Here is a 6,000-nt window from a genome sequence, read left to right as displayed (position 1 = left end):
AAAATGACCCTTGCTGTGTTCAAAGGTGCTGAACAACATTCAATCAACATTGTATGGAATTTATTTTGAAAAGAAGATGATTGAAACTGATGAACTCAGACAATATATTGGCAATGCTCTTGAGTTCAGTCGTGCCTTTTGTGTGTAAATGTGTTGGCAGTTTAAGCAAACTATAATTTGCAGTTTCCATTAGTAGAACAAAAACATATGAAACATGTTCTTGATAATGTTGTTGCAATACAATGTAACTTGGCTCTAAATGTTACCAGTTTTGCATTACAATTACCGGTTTGGAAGAATGCAATCAATTTAGACACTGAATGAAAGATTGCAACCAACCAGCTCGCCAACATTCAAGAATGTCTTAAAGACATAAAAACATGGATGACCTGCAACTTCCTGATGTTAAACTCAGACAACTGAAGTTATTTTTACTGGGCCCTGAACACCTCAGAGATCAATTATCTGGTGATGTGCTTTCTGTAGATGGCATTGCCCTGGCATCCAACACCACTGTAAAGCCACCACTGTACTCACAAAAACTAAGAAAAGAGATCACATTACTCCTGTATTAGCTGCTCTGCACTGGCTCCCTGTAAAATCAAGAATCACATTTAAAATTCTTCTCCTCACCTACAAAGCCTTGATTGGTGATGCACCATCATATCTTAAGGAGCTTGTAGTACCATATTGCCCCACTAGAGAGCTGCGCTCACTAAATACGGGGCTACTTGTGGTTCCTAGAGTCCTAAAAAGTAGGATGGGAGCAAGAGCCTTCAGTTATCAAGCTCCTCTTTTATGGAACCAGCTTCCACTTTCAGTCCGGGAGGCAGACACAGTCACCTCATTCAAGAATAGACTTAAGACTTTCCTCTTTAATAGTGCTTATAGTTAGGGCTGAATCAGGTTTGCCCTGGTCCAGCCCCTTGATATGCTGCTATAGGCTTATAGGCTGCTGGAGGATGTTTTAGGATACACTGAGCACCTATCTCCTCTTCTCTCTATCCTTATGGATGAATTTACATCTGTCCATTGCACCTTATTAACTCTGCTTCCTCCCCGGAGTCTTTGTGACTTCACGTCTCATAGGGTCCATTGGACCTGGAGGTGTCTGATGCCTGGTGAGCCGGCCTCCCGCGTTGGCCCTGCTGATGCGCCACGCCCCCCCTCCTGCCCCAACTTCTTGCATCCGGCCTCTAGACCATGGTCTGGGCCTGGCCTTCTTCCTTATTGGCCCTGCCTCCTTCTTTGTGCCTCAAGGGTCAAGCCCCGCCTCCTTTGTGATGCCTCCTGCTTAATGGGTCAGCCTCCTGCCTCCGTAGTCCTGCCTCCTGACATGGCCCTGCTGATGCCCCTCCTCTCTACCTCCTTCTGGATTGTGGAAATCTGGATCGTGGTCAATGCCTATTACTCATTATTAATAATGTCTGTCATATGCATTGAATGTGTTGTAACTCTGTAATGCTGTTCATCTGTACACATGACATCTACTGCTTCTGTCCATTCGGGGAGAGGAATCCTCCTCTGTTGCTTTTTTGGGGGACTTTTTCCTGATCCGATGTGAGGTCCTGGGACAGGGATGTCGTATGTGTACAGATTGTAAAGCCCTCTGAGGCAAATTTGTAATTTGTGATTTTGGGATATACAAAATAAACTGAATTGAATTGAATTGTGTGATTTGGCGGCCTGTCCAGGGTGTCCCCTGCCTTCGCCCTATGTCAGCTGGGATAGGCTCCAGCGCCCCCGCGACCCTAATGAGGATAAGCGGTATTGAAAATGGATGGATGGATGGATGGATGGATGGATGAATTTCTGGCTATATTTGGTTACATTAATGTCACTAATACAGGCTTTGTGGATAAATGGCAATAATGAATACTAATAAATAGCAGTATTATATACACTCGCACACTGATTAAATGGTAGTCACTACAGACCTGAGCCATGTTTCAGACTTAAACAGAAACCTATAAGTTTACCAGAAATGACTGATTGGGAGTTCTTGCTAAATCCCACATTGTAACCTATAGCCCTCATGTAGACATAACTGCTCACACTTTTGTCTTCTTAAGCCTAGTGACTCTAACAGCGGGTTCACAGCTAAAGGTCCGATTGCACCATCAAACCAAATTCGAGGGTGATACAAAATCGTCCGGTTTGTGTTCCCAAAGACAAAACTCAAACAGTCCAGAAATTGTAAACAAAATTCATGTGGTGTAAATGTTGCTCAACATAGTTGGCTCAACTGTTGCCTAGACAGGTGGGATGTGGTGTCCGACGCTGTGACAAGAGTTTGCGGATGAAGCAAAGTTGTTACTGCTACTAATTTAGCAGAAGAACAATTAGCTAGCTAGCTAGCTTTCTAATTCCACAATGCTTTCATGCCAATGTACACAAAAATGACACTCCTCTGGTTACATCAATGTGCTTTCCTACACTGTGACAAGATTGTGTGGATGAAGCATTACGTTGTTAGATAATGTTATTAAGTCTGCACTAGAGTTTGAGTCAGGCATTTACATCAACCCAAACAAACAACGCTCCAGGGTTTGGCCCAACCACACTAAACAAGGCTTGATGGAATGCGCCCTTAGTGACAATTGTGTTGTGGACTTGTGTTGGTTGAATTGTGCACTTTAAACCCTCTCTTAGTCAATTTGCATTTATAGAAACCATGCCTTTGTTTAATAAACTCATAAATTCATAGCAAAACACACAATGCCCAGCCTCCTTGTATTGTCAGACAGCACCTTGGTGTGAGTATCAAACAAATGTTGTAATGAGTAAACGGTGATTAAGATCTATACTGTTGAGAGAGTGGGAGAGGTCAGAGACACTTCACTCCCTCTGCATTACAACACGGCATTAGTTACTAAACATGCACTCCAAATGTAACTATTTATTTATTTAGTCATTCATTATGATGTTGCTGTTGATTTTTTTATAAAGCCTGTAACATTTCCACTCTTAGCTTAGTGACAATGCCGTATTGTGCATTGAGTTTCATGAGTTTCCTAATCCCATAAAAGAGCTTCAACTTCACTGAAAGAGTAGCAATCACCAAACATGGAGAAAACGCATTTTCATTAACATTTGCATACACATGCCTTTCTTTACTTTAAAAATGTTATAATAAATAAAGTTTTTCATCTGATAATATCATTTAAAGTATTTCATGGATAGAGCCCCCCACACCCCACACCCCCACCCCCACCCCACACACACAACATTTTTTAAATATATTGAATTAAGTGTACTACCTGTTGCTTAATGGCTCCCATTCATCCAGACAAGTTCAGGGATTTACTGCATAGAACCCTGTTCTGTTCTTCTTGGGTGTGTCCCCCTGTAGAAAAAGCATGAGAGAAAGAATGTGTTTACATGCATGTATCACATACAGAATGATACAAGTATATAAGCAATGTATACACACTGCACAGGTCTTACTAACTCTATAGTAACTTGCAGCACTTACAATAATGACAGGGGTAGACCCTGGTTTCTGTGTCACTGGGTTTTGAGGTGAGTCCACAAGCAGAGGGCTCTGAGGCGGTTGTTTCTTTTCAGTGAAATATGGATCCTCTGTAGTGTCCATTTGACTGCTTTCTGTTGTCATACAACACCATCGGACCAACTGAAACAACAGAGCATAGAGGCAGAGATCAAACAGTAGAAGTAGAGTGAACTACCATATCAGGAAGCTACAGTATATCCCAATGAAATCCCTCCAACAAATGACATGGCCTTCAAAGCAGTCAATGGATTGATCCTATACCCAATCCCCAAATACTACAAAGGGAGTTCAGCATACCCAGGGTATCTTTTGGTTATCCGGTTTAACAAACCCAAACAAGTGCAATCCCTCTCAATGGTCCTATGAAGCTGGTCATCAACTCTGTAAATCAACCAGGGTTTCTCAATCTGGCTTCAGCGCGTTCACATGAAAGGGCTTGTTTGCAGCATCTGACCACACAGCCATGGACAAATACGAAGAAGGTAAACACATAATCCAGACTGAAAGTAACAGAAATAAACTGCCAAATGCAGAAAGGACATCTGGCAATAAATTGCAGACTGTGTGAATGTGTGAATTAACCGATTTATAATATCACTGCTTCAACTAGAGCACGATAAATCTGACTATAATTACAAGTGTGTATTTAGTTAAATTAATGTGTTGTATAGTTGTATTCTTATTCTTTCAGCTGTAACTCCAGCGGTGTGAAACGGATTTAGGCGCAAATAAAAACTATATTAGATCATAATTGAAAGTAGTAAGAAGGTTTCCTTCCATAACTCATAATCATCAGAGCATAAAAAAAGTTAACACTGCATCCAGTCTGTGTTGTAAGAAACGCCTCGAACATGTCACACTGCAACTCACGACTCAAAAAGCTGACACACATAGTGAATATATGATATGAATATATGATGAGACAATATATACTGATTTGCTCCCAAGTCTGTTTCACACTGCCAGGGTTGTGTCTGAAGGAATGAGGCTAAAATATTGTCATACACGCATAAGGACACATCTGCAACACTAAAACTTAATATATTACACACATGTAATTATAATCAGATCTATTGTGCACTAGATGAAGTAGTGATATCATACATTTGTTCATTTACACAGTCGATGATTATTTGCCAGCTGTCTCTTTTGCATGTTTCTTTTATTGCATTATGACTTAAACTTCTTCCTATTTGTGGAATAGTATCTAACAATCTATGAACCACGCGTGCTTTTATACGAGTTGATCTCTTATCTCAAACATAACCTGCTCCAGAGCAAGTTAGGTGTTCAGCCTGAGTAATTATGGTGATCGATCCCGTTAAGAAGAGAATTTCTGTTGTATGACTGGAAACCCAGAGTTAACCCTGAAGTTACCTTGCTAACCCCAAATCCTGCTTCATAGTACAGGCCTCTGGTCACACTCAGATCAAAATTAAACCAGCACTGATCGAATTTTACGGGATTCTGAGGGCCACAAAGGCGCCACAAGTTATGATCTCCATATTTGAGCAAAAGAAGGCTGATATTTGGGGAAGCCAACATGTTTTTCTCGCGACTGGATTGCATATTCACATAAAAGTGCGATATACCCACATCAACTTAAAGGTACAAACTTTCTGGTTGTGGCTTCGAAACCCAGGTTATTCTTGCGTTTCAGGGATGATCCTACTAGTAAACAGACTGTCCTTCGGCTTTGCACCTTCAGAATTGGTGTGGACACAGCGCATAGTATAGGTGCTGCAAGATTGAGGTATGAGGGTCTTCTTTATCTTAAAGTCCTTAGGCTGTGTTGACTAATTTTCAGTCAGTCGGGATCAGTGTGGTTGGGTCAATGTTATGTCCGGCAGGGCATGCACTCATCTGGCTCCATCCACTGTACCCATAGAGTCCGGTAGAGGGCATAGACTGTCTAACTGTAACAAAGGTTACAATATTGTAACCCTATTAAGGGGGTGACCCATGTCGATGTGTCCTTGGGCAAGTATGAATGTTCTATGAATGGCAGGTGGCACCTTAGCCAGTCCCATCAGTGTATGAATGGGTGTGATTGGGTGAATGATGACAAGAAGACTAGAAAAGTGCTATATAAGTACAGGTCCATTTACTATTTACCTAGTTCTATAAGCACAGGGTGAGCCTTCTGTCGAAGGGTGCCTGCCACTCCCACATCAATCACTGAAGAGGGTGCACAATAGCTTAGCAGTGGGTTGTGCTGCCTTATAGGCACAGACCACCTCAACAAATCAAGAATCAAATTTAAAATCCTTCTCCTCACCTACAAAGCTTGATTGTCTGGCTAGGCTTATGCAAATCTTCAATAGAAGGGGTGACTATAGGTTCCAGTAGAGGGTTCCATCTGTGTTATAGAACTAGGGTTACAATGTTGTAACTTTTGTTATGGACGTACATTGAAATAAGTCAATGTTAACTTTTGGTTTCACAACAAATGATAAATGTTATTGTATTAAACATGCTTGATGACT

Source organism: Cyclopterus lumpus, chromosome 11 (assembly GCF_009769545.1).
Source record: "Cyclopterus lumpus isolate fCycLum1 chromosome 11, fCycLum1.pri, whole genome shotgun sequence".
Taxonomy (NCBI): domain Eukaryota; kingdom Metazoa; phylum Chordata; class Actinopteri; order Perciformes; family Cyclopteridae; genus Cyclopterus; species Cyclopterus lumpus.
Note: the sequence above shows the minus strand (reverse complement) of the source record.